Genomic DNA, 17258 nt, shown 5'->3' on the forward strand with positions numbered 1-17258 from the left:
AGACGACACAAACAGATGGAAAGATATACCATGTTCTTGGATTAGAAGAATCAATATTGTTAAAATGACTATACTACCCAAGGCAATCTACAGATGCAGTGCAATCCCTATCAAATTACCAATGGCATTTTTCACAGAACTAGATCAAAAAATCTTAAAATTTGAATGGAGACACAAAAGACCCCAAATAGCCAAAGCAATCTTGAGAAAGAAAAGCAGAGCTGGAGGAATCAGGGTCCCTGACTTCAGACTATACTACAAAGCTACAGTTATCAAAACAGTATGGTACTGGCACAAAAACAGAAATATAGATCAATGGAACAGGATAGAAAGCCCAGAAATAAACCCATACACCTATGGTCAATTAATCTATGACAAAGGAGGCAAGACTATAAAATGGATCTCTTCAATAAGTGGTGCTAGGAAACTAGGACATTCTTTAACACTATACACAAAAATAAACTCAAAATAGATTAAAGACCTAAAGGTAAGACCAGATACTATAAAACTCTTAGAGGAAAATATAGGCAGATCACTCTTTGACATAAATCACAGCAATATCTTTTTCAATCCATCTCCCAGAGTAGTAGAAATAAAAACAAAAATAAACAAATGTAGACTTTTTGATGATAGCTATTCTGACAGGTTGTCAGGTGATATCTCATTATTGTTTTGATTTGCATTTCTCTAATACTTAGTGATGTTCAGCATCTTTTCATGTGCCTGTTAGCCATCTGTGTGTGTGTGTATGTATATATATATATGGGAAAATGTCTATTCCGGTCTTCTGCTCATTTTTTAATTGGGTTGTTTGGGATTTTTTTTATATTGAGTTATATGAGCTGTTTAGATATTTTGGATATTAACCCCTTGTTCTTCACATTATTTGCAAATATAGTCTCCCATTCCATAGGTTGTCTTTTCGTTTTGTCAATGTTTGTCTTTGCTGTGCAAAAGCTTTTGCCCATTTGTTAATTTTTGCTTTTATTTCTTTTGCCTTAGGAAACAGATGCAAAAAAAATGTTGTGGAGAAAAGGGATCCCTTGTACACTGTTGGTTGAAATGTAAATTGGCTCAGCCACTACAGAAAACAGTATGGAGGTTCCTCAAAAAACTAAAAATAGAACTACCGTATGATCCAACAATTCCACTTCTAGGTATATATCCAGAAAAACCGAAAACACTAATTCAAAAAATGCAAGTACCCCAATGTACATAGCAGCACTATTTACAGTAGCCAAGATATGGAAGCAACTCATGTGTCTATCAACAGATGAATGGATAAAGAAGATGTGGTGTGTATGTGTATATGTATATACACACACACATATACATACATACACAATGGAATATTACTCAGCCATAAAAAAGAATGAAATTCTGCCATTTGCTGCAATGTGGATGGACCTAGAGAATATTATAGTGAAATAAGTCAGACAAAGATTAATACTGTGTGCTATCACTTAAATGTGGAATCTAAAAAATATTGATAATACAAACAAATCTATATAGTAGTACAGAAACAGACTTACAGGCATAGAAAACAAACCAATGGTTACAGTGGGGAAAAGGAAGGGAGGAGGGGCATGATAGGGGTATGGGATTAAGAGATACAAACTACTATGTATAAAATAGATAAGCAACAAGGATATATTTTGTAGCATGGGGAATTACAGCCATTATCATGTACTAACTTTTAATGAAGTATAAACTGTAAAATACTGAATCAGTATGCTATACACCTGAAACTAATATAATATTGTAAATCAACTACACTTCAATAAATAAATAATAATTTTTTTTAAAAAAAACAACAAAACAAAAATTATCTCTCCCCGAAATAAATAGGATTTTCTCTGTGAAACATACTAATCTCACTTTGACATGTTCTGAGGTAGAGGGCAGGTTTCCACGCCGGTTTCACTAGTTTTTACTTTTCTGGTCCTAGATCAGGTACTAGAGCTGCCCAAGGAACTATGTTAAATTTAGCACTGATTTCCCATCTAGAATTGCCAAAGAAGATCACAAAGACACAGGATGGAAAAAGGATTCCCCTTGAGTTTGATGAAGCCAAAAATGATGGAAAGAAAACTGGCATAAAATAGGAGAGACAATTGTTTTTTGGAGATGATGCCTTGACCATTTCAATTATCCTGAAGGAATGCAAGCAGTAGCCCTCAGGCAGCCACATTCTCAGTAGTGGTAGCTAGAGGATCCACGGCTGGAACAAAACATCTGCTTATAATGGCAATGCTTCCACATGGGATGGAGTTAGAATTATAGCCATCTACCCAAGAGGAAAAGAAAGGAAAGTCTCTGAGAAACTTAGGGGTAGAAAAACCTTTCTTCCTATTTTCTTTCCCAGATAGGCAGAGGTGGGCTGTGAAAACTGATTATTTAGAATTTGGCCTTGTGAGAGAACAACTTGTTATGGATTATATGTAGAATTGTGAGTCTCTGGAAGCTCTTTTGTGGGGCAGGCAAGGAGACATGGCATAGAATAGTATTATCAACATTTGACATTTGTTTTTTGGCCTTACCTTTTGATCAGCCTGTCTGGTGTTCTATCAAGTTCTGATCCTTCTTTCCATGTTGACTTTTTTTTTTTACACCATTCTGCCTTTATATTAAATGGGACCAATTAAGGGGTCAGTCACCTTGCCAACAAGAAGATTGCAGAGCAATGCAACTTTCTGAAATTTAGGAATTCTGATGTGATATTTATTCATTGCTTCTTTTTGTCAGTAAAATAGTTAATACATGTTATTATTAGGCCATTAATGGCCATGAAAGGGTGTTGTAAAATTTTTTTAACCAAGAGATAGAAATTTAGGATGGATATTTATTGAAAATATATAATTCTTAAAAATTTCTAGAAAGCAATATAAATTACTTTCCTCTGAGATATGTTCTCATTGCTGAAATACAAGTATAGTGCACTAAAATGAACACTTAAATATGTCTTCCAATTCTCAGCTTCCTTACTAGAATTAAAAAGAGGGAAGAGAAAGAAAAAGACAGAGAAAGAAAGAGAATAAAAATTTCTTGATGTGCATAACAATACCTTGTAGAACCAGAAAGGTGAAGCAGCTTGCAGCTTGCTTATGATCATAGAACAAGTTAGCAATGTGACTAGGCAGAAAATATGCTCTCCTGGTCCTGACTTGAATAGTCTAAAATATACTCTATTAATAAAACAAGTAATAAAATGTTACTAAAAATAATTGCTTTGAATCCAATTAGAAGCAGTCTTTGTCACTTAGTAATTTCTGCAAACAAAAAAATCCATAAAACAAAAAAGAATCCTACCCATTTTCAAAGAAACTGAGAAATCCTTATAAAAGGATTCTTCTGTGAAAGTCTTCTGATGGACATGTTTTTAAGAGTCTCAGAAGGAGGATGAAATCAATGAAATAAATATTTCCAAAGGATTAAGTTCTGCAAATCATGTCCCTTCCTTAGACCAGCTTTCCTGGCAGACTTGGTGTCATGGATTGGTGCATGTCTTTACTTCTTTGGATTTACAAGTCTCCTCACACAGAATCAAAGCCATAAAGAGCTTAAGAAGTTTACATTCCATATCAACTCCCATTTATTGACTACAGTCATTGAGCTACCATTCTGGGTATTTTTATATGTATTGCCTGATTAAAAATCTGCATAATGCCTCTATGTGGAACTAACTCATTCATTCATTTATTCAGCAATAGTTGATTAAGCACTACCATGAGCACTGTCCAAGGTACTGGATACAGACATTACGTTCTTTCAGCCCTCAGGAAATCTACTCTGGAGGAGGAGGCAGACAAGTAAACAGGCCATTTCAAAACAGCAAAATAAGACTTTCCAGAAGAAAGCCCAGAATGCTACAAAGGCAAATAGGAGTAGCACTACTTAAGCCAGGTGCGGGAAGATCAGGGGCTGCCAAGGAAGGCTTGCAGAGCTGAATGATAAGATTACTAAAGTAAAAGAGTCCAAGAAGATATTTTTATACGCATTTTCATTTGAGTAACCTGAAACTTAGAGGAGTGAATAAATTTCTCAAGGTCATACAGTGGTTATATGCATATATGTTAACTGCTAATAAATTTATATGTTTATACAATATCCAAAGTATGGGTTTGTCCCATATTAACTAAGACTAATCCTTTAGCTGTCTTTAATCTTTAATTGAAGCTGTTTTTATATAAGTATGCTACTTTTACATCTACTCAATTTTTGAGTGGGGAAATTCTTCAACATTCTTCTGATAATGTGCTGTTATCTCTTCTACTACATTAGTCAAGATTCTCTGGAGAGACAGAATCAATAGGAGTTACACGTGGAGTTTATTATAGGAATTTCTCACTCATTAGTGGAGAATGTGAAGTCCCACAGTCTGTCCTCTGCAAGCTGGAGAACCAGGTAAGTCAACGGTATAATTCAGTATGTGTCAGAAAGCCTAAGAACCAGGGGAGACAATGGTGTAACTCCCAATCTGAGGCCAAAGACCTGAAAACCAGAAGCTCCAATGTCCAAGGGCAGGAAAACCTAGATGGCTCAGTTCAAGAAGAGAGAGAGAGGGAATCTGCCCTTTCTTTGCCTTTTTGTGGTCACTTTACATGTAGGGTCTACCACAATAACTGGTAAAGAAGAACTGAATAAACACATTTAATGTAATGAATAAACTACTGGTTGATGAAATATAGTGACACATCTTTATACTAGCAAGTGAATAACTTATTCAGAATCTTCCCAAGGAACACATTTTGAGGAGAAAAATGGAGAGAATATAAGGCACAGTGAATCAATGAGAGAAGGGAATGAAATAGAGGAAGCCAGAGGCACAAAAATTCACCTTCAAAATTTTCCTTGGAGTCATTTTTCCTCTATTAAAAAACCTAGAAAAAGATTCTCAAAAAGTGAAATAAGAATTTGACTTTTTAGGGAAAAAAATAACATTTTGAATACATGAAATGTTCTAGGCACATGGTTCTTTCACATGTAATATTTCATTTTACCTTTCTCAACAACTATCAGAGATATGTTTTTTCCTTCCTTACCTCTACTGAAGAAAGCTATAGTTCAGAGAGGTAAGACACTTTACCTAATTTCACAAAGTGGATTATTTTGAGGGCTGGAATAAATTTTTATACCTAAGACAATATTGCCATTCTATGCCTCAGGTGACCCCACGATGTGGGGTCTTGAAAATCTTGAAATTCTCTAGATCCTACTATTGCACGTGAGACTGGGTGGGGCTGGCAGTGCCATCACGGTAGAATGCCATGAGCCTAGGACCACCTGGTCCCAAGTTTTTCCCTCTGACCTTCTATGGCCACCTTTGAGCACAGGGTCAACCAGCTCTGAAAAGTCAAAAATTGAAAAAGAGATTCAATATAATGCCCAAGTCTTCTGATCCAGCAATCCCTTCCCTTGGGATATAGCCAAAGGAGATGACTCAACAGTGGAAAATGAGTCCAGATTTCCTATTCATTGTAATATTTTCTATAAACGTAAGAGAAAATGTTTTATCTGTTTCATTTTCTGCCACTGATTTAGTGAGAAGTTCAGGCAAATGGAAATTACAGAAAGGAGATAAATAAATTCTAATACAATAAATGCTAAAAGACAGTACTTCCCAAAGTGTGGTCTAAAGACCTCCTATTTCAGAAACACCTGTTTATTCAACATGCAGATTCCTGGGCCCCATCTCATGGTCCACACTTGGCCCTTGAACTTGATTGAGCCCCCTGTGTCATACAGGACTCTCTCTCACTAGTCTGAATTCTGATCACAGTGTTGCCTCTGGTCTATAGCCAAGGGTGGCAGGAATGGTGGCCAGGATTCCTGTACCCTGTGCATGCCCTGACACAGGCACCCAGGGTGGTCACCTTACTCCCTCTGTAGGATCCAGGCCACATGTCTATCAGGATTCTGGGGGTAGCTCCCCCTGTCTTCTCTGCAAAGTCAGTTGGTTCTCCTGATTAATGTTCTCTATTTCTTCTACTTTATTCTGTGGGTACTGCTCTCCAAATTTGATCTTATGCTTTATCAAGTGAGGAGCAGACATTTCTTATTTGATTAGGACCACTTTTCTCATTCTCCTGTGGACTCTTGCCTATCCGCCCCACTGGTGTCAGTATGCAGAAAGTAGCATCATGGTCAACACTGAATGAGAGAGACCACATTCTATATAAGAACCCAGTAAATGCGAGTTCAACTGGAGACATGATTGAAAGAATTTTCTCTATACTTATACTATAAAGTACTGAATGATATGCTTAACACGATCAGAAAATTAATTATTAATCATATGCACTGCATACTCTGGGTACGACTTGCATTTGTGGTCACCATCAATGAGCCACAGTAGCAATTTTTGAGAGAGTCACTGGAAGCCAGTATTCACAGGTGGCACTGTGAATAATGAATGCGCTAGATGATGCAGCATCGTGAATAATGGCGTAACCAGCATCAAATAAGAGGAATTAGGGAACTGAAAAGGCAAGTAAATCTATGTTATTTTAAGCAAATAAGTCCTGAAGAGCCATGGCATTTTGAGTAATGAGACCACTGCACCATTTTCTTCATGGTAGGAGATGAAATTCGCCAGGAATAGCACATTTGACAGTAAAGAACACAAAGAGATGGTTTCTGGACCTGAACAGGAAGAAATGGTGCCTGAACACTATGAAGAATCTTCAAATGCATTGATTGGACAATAAACAAATGAGTACCTCTTCTCTACACATTCATTGTATAATCTTCATTGATAAATCACTATATTCTACATGGACCCATGAATTGTGTATTATATTTTTAAAACAAATTGTTTATATTAACAAAATGAGGCCTCATAAAAATATTTTTGGGGCCATGCATACCCTGGTCCAAGAGGTATAAACCCAGCTGTTTTAGAGAAGCAGCCATACTCCTTACAGTCTATAAAGTAACCAACACAGCAAAGAAGATAATGCATTTGACTTTTGAATGCCTGGGGAAACATGTGTTCTCCAATGTGAAAGGAGAAAAATAAGCACAATATTTATTGAGCAATAAAAGTTAACTTTTTGTGAGGGAAACTGAATTACCTTTAACCAGCAAACTGTGTTTAATATTACAGAAGATAAATCTTAGGCCTAAGAATAGGAGGCAGGCTGTATAGATGCACCCAACTGTGTGGATAATTACAACAGAGAGTTATAATTGTTAACCTGGTAGTTTGGACCAGCGCTCCACAGCATCAAAGTTAAAAGGAGGCACAATTCCTGTTCAGAGTTTTGTTCCCTGGGTCAAGTGGTGTTTGATTATTAGGCCCCGCTAGTTTTGAGGAGCATTTCAGAAGCCATTATGCAGTGACTTGGCAGTAAATGTACTCTCCCACTACCAGCATGTGGCCATGCATAAAGTCATCCAACACCTTGAGCCTCACTTGGCTCATTTGCCAAATGCAGAGAACAGTGGAGATAGCAGAGCTGAATCATTGCCCATGGCCTTGAGCTGGTACCTAGTGGGCACTGACGTCCTTTATATCTGGCCTTTCAATACCTATAGTCCAAACTGCTTAATATCCTCTTTAACTTTTTTTAAACTTCAGGGCCATACTTCTTAAGTACTCTGAAAAATCTGGATATTGGAAAGGTTAGGTGGTAAAATGTTTTGTCAGAGATATTTAGATTCTTCTCCCACCCTAGAATCCAAGAGGAATCAAGAGGCTAATATAATGCCTGCCTGAAAAAAATGGTTCACAATGTATCAACATCCCTTGTGAAAGTTTTGGTTTCTATTCCAACAGTATCTGTTGCTCTGTGCTGGATTTAGCCTGGATATCTTTCAGAGAGACATCCAAGTTATCTATAGCTCTCTCCATCTAAGTTCCTATGGGACTGGAAACTGATCAAATAATACTCCAATCCATTCAACACCTACCCTTTTTCACCTTGAAGAGAAAGCTATTTTCAGCCTCAGGAAATGTAGGTCTACCTATTATCCAAGTTTCAGAACTACTCCCTTGACACCTCTACTCTTTTCAGAAGATATTGTGAAATGATTGTCAAGATTCAAAGCTTTGCTTGCCCTCAGAAATGGAAGGTAGAGAAACAGGAAGAAAAAGTGGCTTTACTTTGCTTGTCTTTCTGAAATAGCAAAAATAAGCACAAATTAATACCTCCCTTTAAAGAACTGGAAGCCCAGGATGTAATTTGAAACTCCATCTCCCTCACCTCTAACATTCATTCAAACATCAAATCCTACAGGTTCCACTCCCCCAATAAGTCCCAACTCCTCCCACTTCTCCCCAGCCTCCTTGGCAATATCCAAGGTCAGGCAGCCATCAATCCTCACCTGGGCGACTGCCACAACCTGGTGAATGGTCTCCTACTCCACTGCTGATCTGTTCAGATCACATCTCCACAGAACAATGAAAAGGATTTCTCCAAAATGTGAATCTGTATATGTTGACAGCCCTTTAAAAAAAAATCTTTGCCTCTTGTCCTTCAGATGAAATGCAAACCCCTTACCATGGCCTTTCTTGATCAGACACTACCATTCCATTCAGTGTTTCCTCTTACTACTCAAGTACCTTGAAGCAAATAGAAATGATTTCATTCCTTCAGTTACAGTGGACCCTTTCTTCTCTTAGACTCTGTTAAAGTTGTTCTCCAGGCCAACTCACTCTCTGTGTAGATAATTTCTCCCTAGTTCTTCAGGCATTAGCTCATATGTCACTTCATCTGAAAGAATGTTTTGGACTGTGTAGTGGGATGCATGCCATGTCAGTTATTCTGTAGTGCCATATATTCTCTTCACACTTTAGAATTACTTGTTTAGTGCCAATCTTCTTCATTAGATTATCAGTGTTATGAAAAAAAGGTACCATTCAGTCTTACTTGTCTAGTCTAGTAGCTAACATTGTGAGTGTTGCATAAATATCCATTTGATGAATGCATAAAGAAACAAGTAGTAGAATTCTTGATATCCTAATTATGGCCTTGGAGGTGTTATAAACAATATTCAACTTGAAGTCTATTGTAACTTGTCCATTTATTTTAATAGTGTTTCAATTCCAGAATTAAACTACCAAAACCAAAAAAAAGTCATTAGAGTTTTCAGTCAAGAAGAAACAAAAGACAAATATTCTATATTCTTTTTTGTATCTCTTTTTGAGTTATTTTTTAATTACGTAAACATATCAGACTCCAACAGCCCTATTGTAGACAACTGTCTGTGTCAAAGAACAGGCTATGAAAATGGAAACACATAAGGAGCCCAGTTGTATGGAGACAACGCCATTGACCAGACAGTGGGATAAATCTGGAAAGAGTTTGATATAAGCTGCCTGAGAAACCAAAAACTGAACAAGTGACTTAAATTATCAAGAGTCAACACAATGCCCATGTCTTCTGCTCCTGCAATCCCTCCCTTTAGGATTATCACCTAAGGAAATTATTCAACAGTGGACAATAAAGCAAGATTTACTGTACATTGTAACATTATTGATAAATGTAAAGGAAATATTTTATCAATGTCATTATCCAACATGATTTTGTGAGACTTTTAATAAGAATTTACTCATTGAGTAAAAAATTAAGGTTAATGGAAATTATGTACTGAAATCAATAAATTATAATACGGCATGCACTAAAATAATTGCTTCCCAAAGTTTCATCTGCAGGCCTCTTATTTCAGAAGCACCTGCTTGTTAAATATGCAGATTTATGGGCCTCAATCCACAACTACTGAAATAGAATCTCTGGAGATGAACAATCTTTTTCTTAACGTATAATTCATTTTTCTTAACTTGTAATTTTTATGGAAAATATTTGAAACAACTATTTTAGAATAATATGAACAAAGTACTATAGAAACTAAAATAAAGACTGTTGATTCTGGTCTTCACAGATGTATGAATGGAATTAATAAACTTTATCTCTTTTTAATCTTATCTGGAGCAAACCTACAGTGAAATATTCTGAAATTTGGAACCAAAAGACATGAGTTTTAATCAACTCTAAATCACTTAACTTTAAATGTGACCTTAAAGCTTTTATTTCATCTCTGAGCTGCAGAAGCCACAAGTGAAAAATAAAGGAAATATATTCACCTCACCTTTCATGAGATAATGTAGAAGAAATATGTAGATAGTGATTGGATGGCAGAATCCATCCAAGGCTCTGCTTGAGTACTAGATCTCATTTAATAGTTATGCTACTTCACCATTTTTCAGTCTATTTAGCTATAAAATAGGTCCAATAATATCTAATTTATAAGCCTACCTGATTAATTACATAAGATGACATTAGTAAAGCTACCTGGTAAATATTAGTTATTATCTCTCTGAAAACAGAAGGAATTTCTTTATCCTTAGCCTTGCACACAGAGAATTCAAGGATAGGAAACCAGAGACTCAGATTCACTTGACACTAGGATACAAGCCTTTCTAATTACATCATATTGGGCATTCATTCTAATGCTTTATTCTCCAAATATTTTTTACATCGCAAAAGAACAAAATGATCTCCATTTTTTCTCTGATGCCCACTTATATTCAAATGCTTTTTTTTTTTTTACAGTACTTTACCCTTTGAAAAGCCTGCATCATGCCTTTCTTTACAACAAAGTATGCCATAAAAAAAAAAAAAAAACTTTTGTAAGATTTTCTTAAGTTGAACTGCTTTAAACTTGTCTATCTAGAGGTAAGTTGTGCTTTAATTTGTAAATTAGATGATACAAATCATGGATGAAGCACCTGTGGGCAAATCTTCCAAAGAATAATTGTGAACCCTAATTGGTCAGAGTCAAAGTAACACAGGATGTAGACATAATACCACCTAGTTACGCTGACCTTCCTTCAAGCAAAAGCTCTTGGTTTACAAACTTATATTTAGAATGGATAAACAACAAGGTCCTATTGTATGGCACAGGGAAGTATATTCAATATCCTGTAATAAACCATAGTGGAAAAGAATTTTTTAAAAATCTCTTGGTTTTTCCACTGTTCATGGGAAGCTTGAGTAAAACCCAAATCATACAATTAATAAGAGATTCATTGTAGAGCTCCTCAGTAGGCTGTTACTTATACCCATGATTCTTAAATAAACCATATAAGAAAAGGCCCTACTTGCTCAAAGTGATCCCTGAGAACCTACAAAGAGTAGAACTCCACCTTATATTTAGAAAGAGTCTGATATGTCGCCTAAAAATTGAGAATGTCCAGAGAGGGGACAAAATTTGCACAAGATCAAACAAATTTTTTCAATAATGTATGTACACTTCTGGCTATGGGTTTCTATTCCTTCAATGAATTCATTTAAAATATATATTCAGTGTCCACATATCTATCATTGAGCAAGACAGACAGAATCCTTATCAGAGAACTTACATTCTAGTGGACTCTATTTTTACACTTTGATAAGCCCTTCAAAGAAAATGTACAGGGTGACATAGAAAATAAAAGTCACATGAAAGGTAATATCTCAGGAAGATTGGTCAGGAAAAGCCTCTTGGAAAAGACTATGTTTGAGCTAACACCTAAATTTGAGAAGAAACTAGCTATGTAAAGATCTAGGGAAAAGAACATCCCAGGCAGCAATGAACTCAAGAGAAAGTGGTCTGAGGCAGGAACACAATGGAGACTAATGTGGAAGGGAAGAGAAATACCAGTGAGGTCAGAAAAATATCACTGATTAAACAAACAAACAAACAAACTCCCATTCATTATTGGTGGGAATGCAAAATGTTACAATTGCTTTGGAAACAAAACTAAACATAATCTTACCATACAATCCATCAATCACACTCCTTGGTATTAACTCGAAAGAGTTGAAAATTTGTCTGTACAAAAACCTGCACATGGATGTTTATAACAGCTTTATTCATAATTGTCAAAACTTGTAAGCAATCAAGATATCCTTCAGTAGATGAATGGATCAATAAACTGGTGGATGGAACATTATTCAGCACTAAAAAGAAATGAGCTATCAAACCATGAAAAGACATGGAGGAAATTTAAAGCATACTCCAAAGTGAAAGCAGTCGACATGAAAAGGCTATGTATTACATGAGTACCACTATATGGCATTCTGGAAAAGGCAAAATTATGGACAGCATAAGATCAGGAAGGAGTTAGAGGGGAGGGAGGTATGAATACACAGACCACAGAGGATTTTTAAGGCAGTGAAACTTTTCTGCATGATACTACAATGTTGGAGAGATGTCATAAAACATTAATCAACACCCACAGGAGGTATAACACCAAGAGTGAACCCTAATGTAAACCATGGATTTTAGGTGATTATGATGTATCACTGTAGGTTCATCTATTATAACAAATGTACCATTCTGGTGGGAGATGTTGATAGTGGGGGAGAGTGTGTGTGTGTGTGTGAGTGTGTGTGTGTGTAGAGGGAGTGTCAGGGGATATAGGAGAACTCATTTTACTTTCTTCCTAATCTTTTTGTGAACTAAAAATACTCTTAAAGTCTATTAAAAGTGAAAAAAATTATTAAACCATCTGGTTGATAAATCTGGTATTATTATCCCCACTTGGGGTGATGTGAGCTTACTGAATCATACAGCTAAAGGTGTTTTAGCTGGAATTAGAGCTGAAGGCCTGTGACTTCTGAGCAACTCCTCTTTCTACACACACACACAAATCCATGCCAAAAAAATTAACTGATGTCCTTTCCTATGTAGAGGAAGATCCCCATTCCCTGTTGAACTATTGAGAATATCATGAATAGTAATAGAGTACTAACACTCTGTTGTCACACAGAAACATGGGAAACATGGGAGCTAGTTATTTTTTTAAGTGGACAAAGGGATTATGGCAGAGTCATAGCTTTCTTTCCAACTAACTTTCTTCCTCATCAAATGAAAAGCCTTCATTTCCCATCCTGCTTTGTAGTTCAGTGGGACCATGTGACCAAATACTAGCCAATGGAACGTGGAAGGAAGTGAGGTATTTTACTAATACACCATGACCCTTAAAACCTTTTCTGTGACTCTCCCGTTCACTAGCTGCCATTATGTGTAATCAGCATTTAATCCAGTGGAGGACTCTGAACACTCATAGATTAGCAAATCAGCTATGTTGAAGATACCTGGGCCTGCAAGTCACTGTGAGGAAAACCACCCACCAAACCCCTCACTGAACTGAGACATGAATGAGTATTAAACCTTAATGGGTTAAACTGCAGAGATCTGGGGTTTTCTTACAACGTTAGCCTACCATACAGGGATTGTGGGGTAACCATACATATTGCTACCTTCAAATTCAAGGATATTGATATTGATCCTCTTTTGAATGGTTAACCATCTGTTTTATTTTCCACTTCAATCTTCAGAACACTTAAAGTGGCAAAGGAATTTCTTTATATGGATCATGGTACAGTACTTACTACTGTGCTTTCACATAAATGCTCAGTACATAAAGTGGAATAAAATGGAATTTGTTGAATTAAATATCTGAGAAATTTGCACAAGCAAACGAACCATTTGGAAAATGAAAGCACAGACTTGGTATCTAGTTTGAACATGCCCTATTTGACTTCATTTGAAATTAGAAATTTCACTGGTTGAGGTTGGACTAATACATCTATGAAGGCACTTCTAGCTCTAAAATATACGATGGCAATCCAAGGCTGCTTTGTTCTATTGTGAAAACCTTAATCTCCTTCAGTTTGTCAATACTTCTAAAAATATTTTGCGTTAGAATTTTAAAGCACTCAGAGCACCTGTCATTTCCATCCTGTGTGTGAGCCAAATCATATGCCATAGATATCATTTTGCCTCTTCAGGTCACGATTAATTCATTATTATGGTGAATGCAGAAGGCTCTTGCTTTCTCACACTAGCTTCTCCTGAGATTTATTATGAGAGGTATTTTTTTAGAATAAATCCCTTAATATCTGCCTAAATTTAGTACATACCATCATTAGCAGTCATTATATCTAATCAACATCTAATCCTTATTAAAATAATACATTAATGAGATGAAATGGGAGTAAAAATCCAGTAATGTTAAATGTTCATTTCCTTTGAATAAACCTTAAGCAGCAGAAAATTTGCAGCCTTTTGAAACATGTCTCTAAAAGAATGTGGCCTGCCTGTCAATATTAAGCCCTGCCTTGAACTTTTCGTTAGTAGCCATTAACTTCCACAATAAATGGGCGCCTTGAGTCCCAACTACAGCACAATTACACGGTATTCACCCAAGTATTAATGTGTAGAATGAATCTGTCCTAGGTCAAGAAAATTATATTTTATAAACAATAATATTTAATTATTTCAGCCTTTAAAAGCAGTATTTATACATTATTCTTGATGACTCATATGTGGAGATTAGCTAATTCATTTCTGTTGAGTCATGATTTTAAAGGATGTAATTTACACCAGTACCTGGGATCTCTGTGTTGATGGGATTGAATGATGTTTTGTTATTTCATGAATAGAGACTCCCAATACCTAAACAACTTCAATACCCTGAAATTTTCAAAAGACACAGAGACTATCTTAACTACGCTTATAGCATTTATTTAAGTTCTGTCTCATCAATGATTTGGGTAGAATGAACAAATGACATAAAAACATGCAGAAATGATGACAGCCTCCAATTTCTTCTCACTATTGTATAACAGGGGTCCCCAACCCCCAGGCCACAGACCAGTACCAGTCCGCGGCCTGTTAGGAACCGGACTGCAAAGCAGGAGGTGAGTGGTGGGCCAGCAAGTGAAGCTTCATCTGCCGCTCCCCATCACTCACATTACCGCCTGAACCATTCCCCCCACAGCCCGCCCCCCCAACCTGGTCCATGGAGAAATTGTCCTCCACAGAACCAGTCCCTGATGCCAAAAAGTTTGGGGACTACTCATATAACATCTGACCTTTTGGTTCAAAAGAGGTAGCTCTATCACTCACCACCAGTTTATGTGTTTGCCCCTTGTCCCAGTTTTCTTTCTCAGGATTTTTCTTCAGGCTTCCTGCTACACAACCCTCATTCTAGTTACATCTTCTTCTTCTTTTTTTTTTTTTAACTCTGAAATAAACTTTATTATAATGTTAAGCTAGTATACTATATTTTAAATAACCTTTTTTTGTTGTTTTTAAAACATTTTTTAAACATCTTTATTGGAGTATAATTGCTTTACATTGTTGTGTTAGTTGCTGCTGTATAACAAAGTGAATCAGCTATACGTATACATATATCCCCATATCCCCTCCCTCTTGCGTCTCCCTCCCACCCTCCCTGTCCCAGCCATCTAGGAGGTCACAAAGCAACGAGCTGATCTCCCTGTGCTATGCGTCTGCTTCCCACTAGCTATCTATTTTACATTTGGTAGTGCATATATGTCCATGCCACTCTCTCACTTTGTCACAGCTTAACCTTCCCCCTCCCCATGTCCTCAAGTCAATTCTCTACATCTGCGTCTTTATCCCTGTCCTGCCCCTAGGTTCTTCAGAGCCATTTTTTTTTCTTTTTTAGATTCCATATATATGTGTTAGCATTCGGTATTTGTTTTTCACTTTCTGACTTACTTCACTCTGTATGACAGACTCTAGGTCCATCCACCTCACTACAAATAACTCAATTTGTTTCCTTTTATGGCTAATATTCCATTGTATATATGTGCCACATCTTCTTTATCCATTCATCTGTCGATGGACACTTAGGTTGTTTCCATGTCCTGGCTCTTGTAAATAGTGCTGCAATGAACATTGGGGTGCATGTCTGTTTTTGAATTATGGTTTTCTCTGGGTATATGCCCAGTAGTGGGATTGCTGGGTCATATGGTAGTTCTAGTTTTAATTTTTTAAGGAACCTCCATACTGTTCTCCATAGTGGCTATATCAATTGACATTCCCACCAACAGTGCAAGAGGGTTCCCTTTTCTCTACACCCTCTCCAGCATTTGTTTTTTGTAGATTTTTTTGCTGATGGCCATTCTGACTGGTGTGAGGTGATATCTCATTGTAGTTTTGATTTGCATTTCTCTAATGATTAGTAATGTTGAGCATCGTTTCATGTGTTTCTTGGAAATCTGTATGTTTTCTTTGAAGAAATGTCTATTTAGGTCTTCTGCCCATTTTTGGATTGGGTTGTTTGTTTTTTTGATATTGAGCTGCATGAGCTTCTTGAATATTTTGGAGATTAATCCTTTGTCAGTTGATTCGTTTGCAAATATTTTCCCCCATTCTGAGGGTTGTTTTTCGTCTTGTTTATGGTTTCCTTTGCTGTGCAAACACTTTTAAGTTTCAATAGGTCCCATTTGTTTATTTTTGTTTTTACTTCCATTTCTCTAGGAGGTGGGTCAAAAAGGATCTTGCTGTGATTTATGGCATAGAGTGTTCTACCTATGGTTTCCTCTAAGAGTTTGATAGTGTCTGGCCTTACATTTAGGTCTATGATCCATTTTCAGTTTATTTTTGTGTATGGTGTCAAGGAGTGCTCTAATTTCATTCTTTTACATGTAGCTGTCCAGTTTTCCCAGCACCACTTATTGAAGAGGCTGTCTTTTCCCACTGTATATTCTTCCCTCTTTTATCAAAGATAAGGTGACCATAAGTGCAAGGGTTTATCTCTGGGCTTTCTGTCATGTTACATTGATCTATATTTCTGTCTTTGTGCCCACACCATACTGTCTTGATTACTGTAACGTTGTAGTATAGTCTGAAGTCAGGGAGCCTGATTCCTCCAGCTCCGTTTTTCTTTCTCAAGATTGCTTTGGCTATTCGGGGTCCTTTGTGTTTCCTATAAATTGTGCAAGTTTTTGTTCTAGTTCTGTGAAAAATGCCATTGGTAGTTTGATAGGGATTGCACTAAATCTGCAGATTGCTTTGGGTAATATAGTCATTTTCACAATGTTGATTCTTCCAATCCAGAAACATGGTATATCTCTCCATCTGTTTGTAACATCTTTAATTTCTTTCATCAGTATCTTATAGTTTTCTGCATACAGGTCTTTTGTCTCCTTAGGTAAATTTATTCCTAGGTATTTTATTCTTTTTGTTGCAATGGTAAATGGGAGTGTTTCCTTAATTTCTCTTTCAGATTTTTCATCATTAGTGTATAGGGTTGCAAGAGATTTCTGTGCATTAATTTTGTATCCTGCTACTTTACCAAATTCATTGATTAGCCCTAGGAGTTTTCTGGTAGCAACTTTAGGATTCTCTATGTATAGCATCATATCATCTGCAAATAGTTACAGTTTTATTTCTTCTTTTCCGATTTGGATTCCTTTTATTTCTTTTTCTTCTCTGATTGCTATGGCTAAAACTTC

The 17258-nt window shown here is 36.5% G+C and overlaps 1 long non-coding RNA gene across 1 annotated transcript in view; it reads right to left on the reverse strand.

The window, feature by feature from the left end:
- LOC309606383 overlaps window positions 1-17258 on the reverse strand; it is an 805264-nt gene that overhangs the window by 58857 nt on the left and 729149 nt on the right. The window lies entirely within an intron of this gene.

Source organism: Balaenoptera borealis, assembly GCF_965194805.1.
Source record: "Balaenoptera borealis genome assembly, chromosome: 11".
In the NCBI taxonomy this organism is placed as follows: domain Eukaryota; kingdom Metazoa; phylum Chordata; class Mammalia; order Artiodactyla; family Balaenopteridae; genus Balaenoptera; species Balaenoptera borealis.